The sequence below is a fragment of the Neovison vison genome, chromosome 1, assembly GCF_020171115.1.
Source record: "Neovison vison isolate M4711 chromosome 1, ASM_NN_V1, whole genome shotgun sequence".
NCBI lineage: Eukaryota > Metazoa > Chordata > Mammalia > Carnivora > Mustelidae > Neogale > Neogale vison.
Window position 1 is genome coordinate 277334437 of NC_058091.1, and position 15969 is coordinate 277350405.

Genomic DNA, 15969 nt, shown 5'->3' on the forward strand with positions numbered 1-15969 from the left:
TACCCATTGGCTTCTGTGCTGAAGCACAGACTGATTCTGGAGTCCCACTTTGAGCCTTTCAGATTCGCCCCTCCCACCCACCCCCAGTGATTCCACTTATTTATTTGTTTGTTTATTCATATATAATGTTATTATTTGAAGCCGTTTTAGGTTCACAGCAAAATTGAGCAGAAAGTACAAAGAGTTCCCGTATACCCTTGCTCTCCCCCCACAACATACAGCCATTATCAGTGTCCCTACCAGAGAGGTACATACGCTACGACTAACAAACATTCACTGTCACCTCCTAACAACCTGAGCCCCATAGATTATATTAGGGTTGTCGTACATTAATTTATGAATTTTGACAAATGTATAATGGCATGTACCTGCCACTATAATATCATTCAGTTACTAACTTTTGAAGAATATGATGTATATACTTTGTTCCTGGGAGGCTCAGAGATGGTCCCATTGTTTCTGGAAAGCCTATAGAGTAATTCTCTATTCTCCCTGTGAATTCACTACCAAGGCTTTTGCATTTGGTCTGACAGTGAGTGACAGCCCAGGAGGCTGGGGCTCTGAGATACTCCTCAGGCAGCCAGTCCAGGAGCCAGAATCCTACAGTTGTCTTGGCAACAGCTGAAGTTTCCTGTCCTGGGCTGAAAAGCGTGTTGTCTCTTCATTTGTGAAAAGTCTATTTTACACCCTCAATCTGCCTGGGGCATAAATATGCCAGGAATGGAACCCTCAGGATTGGATTTCCTTTTTCTGGTTTCAAAACAGAGGGGAAAATATCCACAGTAGGAAGTGAACAGGAGAACTGCAGCCATCTCTTACTGGGTATTGGGTTCAAATATTCCAACATAGCCAGAATCTAAGCTGGGCAAAGTGTTAAGCTTGCACATAATTTTATTTAGATGCAGAACTTTTACAGACCATTACAGAGAGAAAGGAATGGCAATCCTTTTGCAAGGACCCTTCCATACTTGTATTTTAAAAACCTAACACAGAGAATTTTGAGAGAGAAAAAAAGGTTTTAACATCCTTAAGTGACTACATATTTGATTATATCTAATATATCTGAACTACTATTTAAAGAGCTCAGAGCACTTTCCAAATGTGGGCTTGTTCTAGTCTAAAACACTTAGGAAGTCCATCAGCCTTAAATTAGACAATAGACATTCTCTCCATTTCTGGTTTCTTCTCTAATTGATGCTTCCTTTTGAGCTGAAAGAGTTGCAATTTCCTTGATTGTCTCTCCTTCAAAATTCCCCAGACCATTGCTTATCCCAAAGCCCAAATGTCTGCCTATCCCAGTTGTAGGTATGTAAATAACATTTAATCTTTCTTCCTTCCTTTGAAGAACGAATTATGGAGTCTCTAACAAACATCCGCTAGATTTTATTTTAGAACTAGAAGGATAACTGGATTTCCTGGAGCAACGAGATTCACGTATTTCTACTCTACTATAACTTAAAATCACCAGGGGTGGCCACCCACCCAAGTGGTTATGTGCACCTGGGCAAGAACAGCTTGGGCAACAGCCAGATAAAAGAGAGTGTTTGGTACTAAGTAGATCCAGGAGGCTCCCCCAAGTCTAACATCGGAAGGTCAGACCTGCTCCTGCCAATTCTTTGGTATCAAAGAAAACAAAGCATAAAGACTAAAGAGCAGATTTTCTGCTTTGTTTGCCTTCCTCTAGCAGAGGATGTCAGGGGCCCCAGCGCAGTGAGGAGTATCATCAGAAGTGCCCCACCAGCAGTGACAAAGGGCTGTGTTGGAACAGGTTGAGAACCCAGAGAGATTCTGCTCACTGGCCTCGCACCGGGACCTGGTCCGAGATGAGGAAACTCATCACCTGTGATCTTTGGAGACTCCATACATAACAGATGCTTTAGAAAGGATTCAGTGCCACAAAGGATCCTACAAAAACCAGAGACCACCTGGTTTTTGCCTTTAAGGAACTTCTGAAATGGTTGTGGCATATTTGTTTTCCAATAAACACACTGTGCTTGGAGGAGAGACAAGCTCTTCAGAGGGAGGTTTGACTAATTCTAGGGAGGGGGCAGGGCAAACTCAGGGAGGAAAGCCTCACAGAGACCCGAGGGAGCAGTAGAGATCGGTCCGGTTGAAAACAAAGGCAGGAGAAGCATTCTACCGGGACAGGCCCGACAAAGTCACAGAGACCTTGGGACATTCCTTAGGGAATATCAGCTATCAAGTGTTACTAGGGTAGGAATTTTGTTACTGATGGGGCTACCTAGAGAGGTAGGATTCAGCTAAACTCTAAAGGCTTTGCTTACTCTAAAGCTAGGATGAAAACCTCAAATGCTTTTAAAAGATCAGGCAGAAAATTAAGTGGTGATACTGTATAACACATAGCGAACATGAGCACTGCTTAAGAGCAGTGAATTTAGATCTAAGAACACCGAATCGCTCAACCAAAATACCTCGGTGGACAGTATGGTCTGCCTCCTTGGCCATTCATATCGGGGTACAGGCCTCAGGACAAACGGAAATCCCATTCCTAGGATACAGATCAGTCAGCAAGAGATACCATCTCTAAGCTAACCAGAACCCATGTGAATCATAGAAGTCGTTCAGGGAGCAGCAAGGCTGATGCAGAGACCGGGAAGCAGCTAGCTAACCGAGTGCGCGCAGCTACTTTGAGATTCCAAGTGGCACTCCTGGTTAGCTCTGCTGGGGGAGTATGCAACTCTGGATCTCAGGGTCGTGAGTTCAAGCCCCTCACTGGGTGTAAAGATTACTAAAATAAATAAAAACTTTAAAAAAAGATTCCATAAAGCAAAAAAACCCCTTGTTTATAATCATTACACACCCCTTACAATTCATATGCTGAGGGCCAGTGTTCCCAGCCCATATACCCCCCAAAAGAAGAGATCACCCCATCTTTTTATCAATAAACTTCCTATCCTCCCATGGTAGCTTTTATCATTCATCTGTTTTCCTTACTTTTTCTTTATTAAGGCCAAAAGTACAAATGGAGAAGCTTCTATTTGAATTTTACTCTTTTTTCCTTAAACTATATGCTATAAAGTTTTCCTTAAAACTTTATATTTATATATGAGGGGCGCCTGGGTGGCTCAGTGGGTTAAGCCTCTGCCTTCGGCTCTGGTCATAATCCCAGGGTGCTGGGATCGAGCCCCACATTGGACTCTCTGCTCAGCAGGGAGCCTGCTTCTCCCTCTCTCTGCCTGCCTCCCTGCCTACTTGTGATCTCTCTCTCTGTCCAATAAATAAATAAAATCTTTAAAAAAACTTTATATTTATTTATGAATAAATAAGGCCTTAATATATATATGCATGTGTGCATGTATATATGCATATAATGTACATGTAAGAGATTTTTTCCCATCTACCTACAATGCCTGCCAGAGGTCAGGGAAAGTGCAGTCACTTCCCGACAGGCTGTCAGAGGCCCAGGACTCACACTCTGGTAAGACTTTAATCTTGATGAACATGGGTTCTATAGGCGTGTGTGTGTGTGTGTGTGTGTGTGTGAGCAAGCACGTGTCTTCGGAGGGCAGGCCCTGTGCTGAGTCGTGTGTGTCCTCCTCTATACTTACCACAGTACAGGCCCTACACACCTGCCCAACTGTCCAGGCAACAGCGGGCTGGCTTGTCAAGTGGGTGCCCTGGGGGTTTATGACTTGATTATAAATTCCTTCCCTGCCACCTAGGAGGAGGAAAAAGGGATGAGGAGCTTACTGTGAACACGACTAGTAACTGTGCTAGGTGTTTTATGTACTGTTTTATACCTCTTCCTCACAGTCTTACAATATAGTTACTTGTTTTCCGCTTGATGGAGGAAATTGAGGTTCAGGTAGCTTCCCCAACATCACAAACTATTGTACCTTTGGTGGTCTGACACCAAAACCCAAAATCTGAACTCAGGAGGGGGAAAAAATTCCCTATTGAGAAAGGAAAATATTGACCTGGCCCACCTGATAGGTACTGTTCAGTGGAAATTCTCAGGTTGATTTTTTTTTTTAAAGATTTTATTTATTTTGACAGACAGAGATCACAGGTAGGCAGAGAGGCAGAGAGAGAGGAAAGGAAGCAGGCTCCCTGCTGAGCCGAGAGCCTGACGCGGGGCTCGATCCCCGGACCCCGGGATCATGACCTGAGCCAAAGGCAGAGGCTTTAACCCACTGAGCCACCCAGGTGCCCCTCAGGTTGACTTTTTATTATCCTTTCCTTTCTTTTTTCCCTCTTCCATCCTCACTCCTTCCCTCCCTCCCTCCCTCTCTTTCTTTCTTTCTGTCAAACCAGGCTTCTACAAGTTCAGAAGGTGAACAAGTCATGTTACACACCTCTGATAAAATCAGATTTCTGAACCTGCAAAATGAGGTGTGTTGAAAAGAAATATTCCCTTGGCCTGTGATGACCCAGCCAGGATACCTCCCTCCCGGGAGGCACAGCCCCAAACATGTGGTCACCTTACCCGTAGAGCACATTCACAAACCCAAAACGAAGTTTCAGAAAAATCTCTTTGAAAGCTCTTCTCTGCGGATAGGAGCAGCTTTCAAAGTGCAGTCGCGAGTCTGTTCCCCTCCAGCTGCTCAGCAGAGCTCGCAGCCGGTCGTCCTGGTGCGTCCTGGTCGTCCAGGGTGCCTCTGTCGTCCAGGTCTCTCGGGAGTCCATTAGCGTGTCTTCCTTCTAACCCATAGTCACATGTCAGCACAGAAAGGCTGTGCTCCGAATGAGCCTTACAAGTGTGGTAAGATTCTGAACAGCAGCAGGGCGCACTTTATTGGCAAGAAAATCCCAAGCTAATTAAGGAGAAATAAATGAAAGCGTCTCAATTAGCCAGAGAAGGGGATAAAATCATCAATAAGGGAAATTTGCTAACATGGATAAAGTTGAGCAATCATCCTATAATAAAAAGAAGACTAAAGAAACAACTGGATAACAAATAGATTTATTTAATGCCTTCTCATGGTTTATGGGCTTCTGTTTCACAATACGTTTTAGATGAGGGATGCAGGAAGCAAGGCAAGAAAGAACAAATCTGTGAGAAAGAGAATTTAAATGAGTCCTCCCATCCCCCACTTTATTTATTTGGTTATTTGGCCTGACCTGTTATTTTTTTTATTTTTATTTATTTATTTATTTTAAGAATTTATTTATTTGACAGAGAAAGATCACAAGTAGGCAGAGAGGCAGGCAGAGAGAGAGAGAGGAGGAAGCAGGCTCCCTGCCGAGCAGAGAGCACGATGCGGGACTTGATCCCAGGACCCTGAGATCATGACCTGAGCCGAAGGCAGTGGCTTAACCCACTGAGCCACCCAGGCACCCAAAGCCTGACCTTTTAGAGAGAGAAACTCAAACTCTGCAGTAAAAAACCTGAGAGACAGAGATAGGGACAGAGACAGGGACAAGCTGTTGGGTCCATGATCAAAGGAGCGAGACTGATACAAAGTGAAGGTCAAGCAAAGCTTTATTTCACGACAAGCATGGAGAATCAAACTGACCAGCCAGGGCCGTCTCTTGCAAAGAGGTGACCCCTCCCAGCCTCACAGACTACCTTTTATAGAGTAAAGGCCATGTGGTTGAGCCTGGCCACACATAGGTGGCCAATTGAATTACAATTCACCCTATAGTAGTTATTTGAACTAGCCTATCAGTCTGGTCAGAATTGGAGCCTAAAAGGCAGGGCCCACATTCTTGGGTGGTTAGGGAGGTGCTTTCCTGATTGGATGTTTCCACCTGGCTTGGGTCATCCTTGTATTCTGGGCTCTGTTACCTCCCCCTGACCTGACACGTCCTGATATATGGGCTCTGTTATCAGGGGCTGGTCAGTCATATTTTTCTGGTTTCCCAGACTTGTTTCTAAGTAAGTTTCTCGGGGGGGGGGGCCAAGGTCAATCTAAGTTTACTGCATAAACAACAAAATGGCTCGCTCTGGCTAAGCAGGCCCTTATACAAGCAACTACACTAAAAGACATAATTGGAGAAGTCAGTGGGTCTGTAACTCAAAGTTCTATGACTTCCTCAAAACCAAGTGAGAATATGTCCATCAAATGCATTCCTATCCAGCATTAAGAATAATGTATGCTAGGGACACTTGGGTGGCTCAGTCAGTTAGGCCGCTATGTCATGATCCCAGGGTCCTAGGATCAAGTCCCATATCCGGCTCCTTGCTCGGCAAGGAGCCTGCTTCTCTTTCCACCTCTGCCTGCCACTCTGCCTGCTTGTGCGCGCTCTCTCTCTCTCTCTCTCTGACAAATAAATAAATAAGTAAATAAAATCTTAAAAAAAAAAAAAAAAGAAGAAGAATGTAGTCTACTTGACATGGAAGGATTGCCATGATACTGAGTAGAAAGTTTGATGATGATTTTCTAAAGTTTTTTTAAGCTTCAGTTTCTATTTAATTTCAGTTGGGTAACATACAGTGCTATATTAGTTTCGGGTGTACAATACAGTGATTTAACACTTTCATACATCACCCGGTGTTCTTCATAAGCGCACTCCCTAATCCCCATCGGCTGTTTCACCCGTCCTCCATCCACCACCCCTCTGGTAACAGTCAGGAGTCTGTTTCTTCGTTTGCCTCTCTCTTTCTTTCCCTTTGCTCATTCGTTTTGTTTCTTAAATTCCATATATGAGTTAAATCATTTGGTATTTAACTTTCTCTGCCTTCTTTCACTTAGCCTAATATCCTCTAGGTCCACCCATGCTATTGCAAAGGCAAGATTTGATTATTTTTTATTGCTTATATTCCATTGTAATATCTGTCTATCTATTTATCTATCTCACATCTTCTTTATCTTATCAGGGGATGGGCAGGCACTAGGGCTCTTTGTATAGTTTGGCTATTGTTGCTATTGTAGATAATGTTGCTATAAACATTGAGGTGCCTGTATTCCTTTGAATTAGTACTTTTGTACGCTTTAGGTAAATACCCAATAGCATGATCGCTGGATTGTTGAGTAGGTCTATTTTCTGCTTTTTGAGGAAACTCTATAAAGGTATGTTATAAATTGATATTATTTTATATTAATATACTTTCATTGTGGTAAAATATTCATGGCATAAAATCTACCATTTTAGCCATTTTTAAGTGTACAATCAATGACATTAAATAAATTCACATTTTTGTGCAACCATCACTAATATTCACCTCCAGAAATTTTACATCATCCCAAACTCTGTACCCACTTAAACAATGACTCCCCTTTACCTCCTCCCTCAGTTTCTGGTAACCATTATTCCACTTCTGTCCCTAGGAAGTTGACTATTTTAGATACCTTGTATAAGTAGAATCATACAGTGTTTGTTTTTTTGCATTTGGATTATTTCATTTAGCATAATGTCTTCAAGTTTCATTTGCGTTATAGCGCAGATGGAGATCAGAATCTCTTTCCTTCTTAAGTCTGAGTAATTCTCCATTGTATATGTAGCCCACATTTTGTTGATCCATTCTTCCATCATTGAACACTTGGGCTGTTTCCACTTTTAGCTATTGTGAATAAGGCTGCTATGAACATGGATCTACAGATAACCATTTGAATCCCTGCTTTTAATTCCTCTGGGTATGTACCTAGAAGAGGAATTGTCGAATCATATGGTAATTCTATTTAATTTTTTGAAGAAATGCCATAATGTTTTCCACACAAGCTTCTATTCACATTTTATAACTATTAATAAAATATAGAAAAAGAGAGACAAAGATTACATACCAAGATGTTAGCAGTAATTTCTGGGGTGTGAAATGCTGGGTTGATTTCCCCTAGGTATTAGTTATGCATTGATAAATAACACATTTCCCCTAAACTTAGCTCTAGAAACTATAAGCATTAATAATCTTTGGCAGTTTCTGAGGGCCAGGAATCTGGAGGCACTGAGCTGGTTGGAACTAACTCAGGATCTCCACAGAGGTTGTGGTAAACATGGCAGCGAGGGCCGCTGTCTCTGAAAACTGGATTGGGGCTTGAGGGATCTCTTCCAAGTCTCAGTCCTATGACTGTTGGCAAGAGTCTTGAGTTTTTCACCACACAAGCTTCTCCATAAAGCTGACTGTGACATGGCTTCCCTCAGAACCAGTGATGAGAGAGGGGGTATAAGGGAGATGCTAAGGCAGAAGCAGCAAAGTCTTACAACCTAGTCTCTGCAATTACATGTCACTTTTGCACATTTTGTTGTTCACACAAGACCCATTCTGGTGAGGGATGATTCAAGAGTATGAATATCTGGAAGCGGGGGTCATCTTGGAAGCTGGCTGCCCATGTATTTTCTTCCTCTGCCCCAATGTTTTTGAGATTATAATTGACATATAGGGAATTTAAGGTATATGACATGTTTATTTGATACATTAATATACCACAGAATGATTACCACCATTGCATTAGCTAACATTTCTATCATGTTTCATAATTACCATTTTCTATTGTGGTTAGAACTTTTAAGATCCTCTCTTAGCAACATTCAAGTGTATAATACAGTATTATTAGCTAAATATACAGTATTATTAGCTAAATATACAGTATTATTAGCTAAAATCACCATGTTGGACATTAGATCCCCAGAATTTATTAATCTCATAACTGGAATTTTGTACCCTTTGACCACTGTCTCCCCATGTCTGTCATCTGCCCAGCCCCTGGTAACCACAACTTTACTTTCTGTTTCTCTGAGTTGGCCTAAAATTAGTTACCACATATAAGTGATATCATACAGTTTTTCTCTTTCTTGCTTCACTTAACCTGATGGTCTCAAAGTTTATCCAAGTTGTCACAAATGGCAGAATTTCCTTCTTTCTCATGGCTAAATACTATCCCACTGTGGGCATATATGTAACTAAAACATCCTTATCCATTTATCTGTTGTGGGCACTTACACTGTTTCCATTATCTTAGCTATTGTGAATAATGCTGCAATGAACATGGGAGCGCACATACCTCTTCAAGATGGTGATCTTCATCACCCAGAAATGGGATTGCTGGATTATAGGGTAGTTCTATTTTTAATATGTTGAGGACCTTCTGTACTGTTTCCCATAGTGGCTGCACCAATTTCCATTCCTACCACCAGTGTGCCAGGGTTCCCTTTTCTCCACATCTTTGCCAACACTTTTATTTCTTGTCTTTTTTGATGACAGCCATTCTGACAGGTGTGAGGTGATACCTAGTTATGGTTTTGGTTTGCATTTCCCAACTGATGAGTGATGCGGTAAACCTTTTCATGTATTTTCAAATTTAATTAAAATGTGTATCTTTGGGACATAAAAGGCATACAGGTAGCCTGTAAAACATGTCGAAGCAGTAAAAGACAAAAGGGCCTGTAAAAATATCAGGATTTATTCAACTACTGTCTGACTTCAGAAAGAACCAATTGGTTAGAAAATATTTTCATTGACGGACATTTTACTACTGTCGCTCAGCTGGGTTATGGCCCCATCATCAGTAGTCAGCTTGAAACAGCAACTCCAGTGGTAGTGAGCACGTGGAATCCAGGAAGCTTCCGTGGGGGCTGGAGATGAACTTCCAAAGCATTTCTTTCTTCCAAAGCAGCAGGATAGCCTGCTGCCATGTTTCCATCTTTGGTTGACTCTTTGTTGAGGACTGAAATTGGACAGTTTTACTGAAGGAATAAAGCTAATGTCCTGTCTCTAAATTACACTTGCTTCCTGAAGAGACAGCATGTCACCGTTTCATTGCTCACAGTTTAAAGGTATTTAAAGACTTCTTTCAAAGTTTTAAGTGACAAAACATGAGTTGTAGAACACACAGAAACAAAAATGTAAAGGGAAAGCATCAGTCACCTGATTTTATTGTCTAGCAATCAACTGAGTGGTTGGGCTCTGGAGTTGGGTAAGCTTGGAGGCAAACCTTGGCTCTGACATTGAGTAGCTGTGCAATCTTAGGGGGAGCTACTGAGTCTGTAGGAGTCAGTTTCTTCATCTGAAAAATGGGTATATTTAGGGGCACCTGGGTGGCTCAGTAGGTTAAACCTCTGCTTTCAGCTCAGGTCATGATCTCAGGGTCCTGGGATCAAGCCCCGAATCAGGCTCTCTGCTCAGCAGGGAGCCTGCTTCCTCCTCTCTCTCTGCCTGCCTCTCTGCCTGCTTGTGATCTCTGTCAAATAAATAAAATAATTTTAAAAATCTTAAAAAAAAATGGGTATATTCATAATATCCCCAAGTTGGGAAGCAAAATAAATGTCCTTTATCTGGTGCATGGATAGACAAAAGGGGCTGTATCCTTACAATGGAAAATTTATTTAGCAATAAACTGGCGACATAGGCTGTGGCATGGATGAAACTCCAAAACATTTTGCTAAGTGAAAGAAGTCAGATGCAAAAGGCCAAAGAACTGCATTTATGACTCCATTCATATGAAATGTCAAAAAAAGGCAAATTTATAGAGATAGAAAGTAGATTAATAGTTGCCTGGGGCTGGAAGTGGGACTGAAGATTAAATATAAATGAGCAAGAGGACTCTTATTGTGGGAATAAAACTGTTCTAAAACTGGGTTATGGTGATGATTGCGCCACTCAGTAAGGTTCCTAGAAATCACTGAATTGTATACTCGAAATGGATAAATTCTATGATACATAAAATATACTTCCATAAACTTCTGTTTTAAGGATGGGAACATCCCACTTGGAGTGGTCTGTGCTAAAAAATAAAAGCTTTAGTGGTAAAGGTTAGGAAAAAAGATAAAATCTCATCTATATTTACTGTTTAAAAGAGGATATCCGTAGAACGCTCTATAAAAAGTTCAGGGTCTGGCACATGGGGATGCTTGAGCAATTGCTTGGAATTATACCTGCTAAATATCAGCGACTGTAAATAGTAAAAGGAAATATGATGAAATACATTTTTCTATGGATGCATTTTTCATATAAGTCGGACAATCTTGTGTAAGTCCTATTTCTTATCTTTACTTATCATCTTTTCTACATTATTTAAGTCTTCTTAGTCATCCCATGATGACATGGAGTATACCGTGTGGCTAAACATAATTTAAACATTTGTTGATGGATATTAGTTTTTTTTAAACTTTGCTTTATAAACTAAATGAAGATCTTTTTCCTTAAGTCTTAAGGTATTCAAAGAAAGAGTAAAAAAAGTTTAGTAAAATTTCAGGATACAAAATCAATGTACAGAAATCCGTTGCATTCCTATACACCAAGAATGAAGCAGCAGAAAGAGAAATTAAGACATCAATCTCATTTACAATTGCACCAAAAACAGGATACCTGGGAAATAACCTAACCAAAGAAAGGAAAGACCTGTACCCTGAAAACTACAGGACACTCATGAAAGAAACTGAAGATGACACAAAGAAATATAAAGACATTCCATGCTCATGGATTGGAAGAACAAATATTGTTAAAATATCTATACCACCCAAAGCAATTTACACATTTAATGCAATCCCCATCAAAATACCAACAGTATTTCTCACAGAGTTAGAACAAACAATCCTAAAATTTGTATGGGACTGCAAAGACCCCCAGTAACCAATTCTATTATACTTCCATTCTTTTCTTTTGAAAAGAAAAACGAAGCTAGAGGCATCACAATTCTGAACTTCAAATTATATTACAAAGCTGTGGTTATCAGAATAGTATAGTACTGGCACAAAATAGACACATAGATCATTGGAATAGACTAGAAAACCTGGAAATGAACCTCCAACCATATGCTCAATTAATTTATAACAAAGCAGGAAAAAATATCCAATGAGGAAAAGACAGTCTCTTCAACAAATGGTGTTGGAAAAACTGGACAGCAAAATTGCAGAAGAATGAAATTGGACCATGTTCTTACACCATATACAAACATAAATTAAAAATGGATGAAAGACCTAAATGTGAGATAGGATACCATCAAAATCCTAGAGGAGACCACAGGCAGTACCTCTTTGATGTCAGCCATAGTAACTTCTTTCTTTTGAGTCATGTCTTTCTTTTGAGTAATGTCTTTTGAGTCAAGGGAAACAATGTAAAAACAGACTATTGGGACTTCATCCAAAGAAAAAGCTTCTGCAAAGGAAACAATCAATGAAATTCATGGATAGTACTCAGCTATCAAAAAGGATAAATCTTGCCATTTTCAGTGACATGGTTGGAGCTAAAGGGTATTATGCTAAGTGAAATAAGTATAAGAATAAAACTAAGAGGAAGACAAATACTGTTTGATTTTAGTCAAATGTGGAATTTAAGAAACAAAACAAATTGAGCAAAGGGAAAAAAAGGGTGAGAGAGCAAGGCAAACTGAGAAAGAGACTCTTAACCGTAGAGAACAAAGATGGTTACCAGAGGGAAGGTGGGTGGGGGATGGGTGAAATACATGATGGAGACTAAGGAGGGCACTTGCTGCCGTGAGCACTGGGTGATGTATGAAAGTGAATCTTTATATTGTACACCTGAAACTAATATTATACTGTATGTTAACTAATTGGAATTTGAATAAAAGCTTTAAAAAAAAAACGCAAAAAGAACGATAGGATCTCAGCACACACCCATGGTTAGTGCTGCTGTTGCATGTTACCAAATCATTTCCTAGAAAGTTTTTGCCATTTATACAGCCACCGACACCGTATGGAATCCCAGTTTCATCCTACAGGGACACTGAATACCACTTTCAAACCTGCTAATTTGATAGGTGAAAAATGATGTTGTTTCTTTCCGTTGAAGTCTCTGTGGTTGGTTACTAGTGAGTCTTCACACATTCCATGAGCTTATGAGGCATGTTTTATTTCCGTGAATTTTTGGCTCATGTTCTCTGTGCCTGTTCATCATTAAGGATTTCGTTCTTTCTGGTCGACTTATATGAATAGTCCATGGAGGACTTCAACTGTCCTTTGTTTTATTTTTTTTCCCAGATTGCTTAGTTCTGTTTAATTTTACTAATAATGAGTTGGAGTTTTAGACACTCATAAAGTAAAGTTCACTTTGTAAAGCAGATTTGTGGAAGATTCAGAGATAGACACATGGACAGCGTGGAGGGAAAGAGAGAACACCATGTTCTTACCTGCTTCATAATTCAGCCCAGGTGAATAAGTCCATGTATGGACCCAAACACAACTGTCACCTTCTTAGTCACAACTTAGCTGTCATGCATGGTTTAACAACTGCTTACTATTCTAGCTAACTATTAGTTCCAAGAGCCCTCTGGATCTCAGGACTGACTCAGGATTAAACTGAAGTCCAAGCATTGTGGTAACATTGTTCTCACATTAAATTTGTCCTCGAGCTGGGCTCCTAACACTAAAAGATTAAATCACGGTTCAGTAATATCTCTCTGATTAACAGTAACTTGCTAAAAACTTTAATACTCTCACTCTAGATCAACTGAAGACTGGAAATGTCAGATGATCACTCAGGAATTTGTCACATGGCTATATTCCATTGGCGGAAACCCAGGCGGTTACCATCATTCATTATGACACATCCCTACTTGCTGCGCTGGTTGCTAGCAGAGGTAAGAATTCCCCCTCTAGACCTGTGTTCTCTAAAAACATCTTGAGAACCTTTTCCCAAAAATGATATGTTAACGTGGAAGGGAAATGGTCACTTTTTGGAACTGGTGTCAGTAAATAGTAAAGACAGGTGAGGGTACCTGTGTGGCTCAGTTGGTGAAATATGTAAAATCCGCCTTTATTCCTCTTTTCCCACATTCCTTTCTAGGAATTCCTTCCTGCAATCCTAGGAACCCTAGGTCTTTGTATATCCTACTATGTGTCAGGTACTCTTTTTTTTTTTTTTTTTAAAGATCTTATTTATTCACTTGACAGAAAGAGAGAATCAGCGAGAGAGGGAACATAAGCAGGAGGGAGTGTGAGAGGAAGAAGAAGGCTTCCCACCTTGAGCAGGGAGCCCGATGCGGGGCTCGATCCCAGAACCCTGGGACATGACCTGAGCCAAAGGCAGACATTTACCAACTGAGCCACTCACGCACCCCTGTCAGGCACTCTTTAAAATTTTTTTTACAAAATAGGGGCACGTGGGTAGGTCAGTGGCTCAGGTCATCATCCCAGGGTCCTGGGATCAAGCCCCATATTAGGCTCCTTGCTCAGCGAGGAGCCTGCTTTTCCTTCTCCCTCTGCTGCTGCTGCTGCTGCTGCTCAATCTCTCTCAAATAAATAAATGAAACCTTAAAAAAGGAGTAAAGTTAGTTAAGAATTCCTTAAAAATGCAATTGTTAGGTTGGAAATAAAGGAAAAATTGATCTTGAAGGCGGCACTAGTGGTGTAACTTTGGGAACGTTACTTTATTTCTGAATCTGTTTCCTCCTCTATAAAATAGAAATTAGATCTTTACCCCAGGACCATGCGATGGCTCTAAGGAATTGTAAGTCACCAAGCCCATCATAAATATTCAGGTATTCTTTGATTCTTAGACCAAGGAAATTAACTAGTAGGTCATGTGACTTAATTTCTTGAAGATTCCGGTTAGGCAGGAGAATGAAAGAATATTACTCACTTTTTGTTGCTTAAAACACAGTGCTAGGTACTTTTATCTTATTAAACCTACACAACATTGGCTGTTTCTCCCATTTCAGTATGAGGAAACAGGCTTGAAGAAATCACCGTCCTTTTAACACAGTAAAAGTTAGATGCTTCCCTGTGACTCATTTCTGGTGTTCCTTCCATTTGATTAATGCCTAATTTATTGGACTTGTTATCCAACTGTATAGGTGACATATCCATTTTGATGACTAATTTTCAGCATCTCAGACAAGATGAAAAGCAAGTTTCTGACGTTGCTCCCAAAGCATACCTTTCCCAGTCTTCCCCCCTCAATAAATGACAACTCCACTATCCCAGGTGCTGAAACCCAAAACCTCATTTATCTTGTCTCCCCTCACTAGAATGTAACCTTCATGGGACAGGAATTTAGATCTGCTTTTTCTCTGCTGTATTCTCAGTGCCTAACACATGGTGAGCCCACCATGAATATTTGCTGAGAAAATGAGCTTCTAAATGCTATTTATCTTTGCTCCACCCATTATGTCCTCTATGTAATACCGGAGCATCCTTTGCAAACACTTAAACTTGTGCCTTTTATCAGGTAGAAAAGAACTTCCTTAAAGTTTTCCACACCCTTCTCCAGGCTTTCCTGTCTATCATCTGGACCAGTTCTGGGTCACATGACAATCTCTAGCACAATCACTGGCAAAGGGGATGGGACCACCATTGGCTGCCATGGTTTAAGCGTGACTTACGCTCTGTGACTGGGTGTATGGCTGCTGGAGTAAAGTGAGGTTAACAAGGGAGAAGGGAATGGATTTTATAGAGAGAAATAAGTGTCTGCCCTATCCACTGAATCGCAATGTCACATCTTTGATCATAGTTGAGTTTCATCATCCTCATGAGGAAGGATAGTTGGGCATTCTGACCATTTTACAGAGGAGAAAACAAAGCCACAGAGAGATCCTCCAACATCATTCAGTAGATCAGAGGCTTGACCAGTGTCATCTACCCAAGTTCTGGGTTCTGGAGAAGCAGGCTGCTTTAGACCAAAAAAAAAAAAAAGAGTACAGCAGAAATCAGAGACTCAGGGACTCATTTTCACCCTGCACAAAAGAACTATACGACCTCAAATAGGTATTTTGATCCCTCAGGGCCTCAGTTTCTTCATCTGTAAAATGAAAATAAATTCCCTTTCTTGCTCAGAGCAGTGTTTGGGCTGATTAATCATTAAGACTCTCTTCTTATCTGTTGAATTCCAGCTCAGGCAGAGAAACAGGAGTGAATTGTTGGACTTTAAACCCTGTGCTGCCAGAAGAGAAGAATTAGCTTTCTTTATAATGATCTTTAAAAAAAAATCCCCTATTGTTCTGAAAATAAGAACAGAAGGATGATCCTTTCAAACCTCAGTCTGTTCCTGAGGATTTCCTTGCACGGCATCTCTAAACCCCTTTTGCTCCAACTTTGACATTTGACAGGTATTCCTGGCAGGTCGTCTGTTCCTCATTCAGAACTCAAGTCCGCTGTAAATGCATAGCTGGAAGG

At 40.7% G+C, this 15969-nt stretch overlaps 1 long non-coding RNA gene across 2 annotated transcripts in view; it reads left to right on the forward strand.

Annotated features, from left to right (window-relative positions):
* The window catches only part of LOC122894311, a 114654-nt gene that overhangs the window by 94145 nt on the left and 4540 nt on the right, over positions 1-15969 (forward strand). For both annotated transcript variants that reach the window (XR_006381769.1, XR_006381770.1), the window contains exon 3: positions 13302-13436. This is a non-coding gene — a long non-coding RNA (uncharacterized LOC122894311). The remainder of the gene's footprint in view (positions 1-13301; positions 13437-15969) is intronic.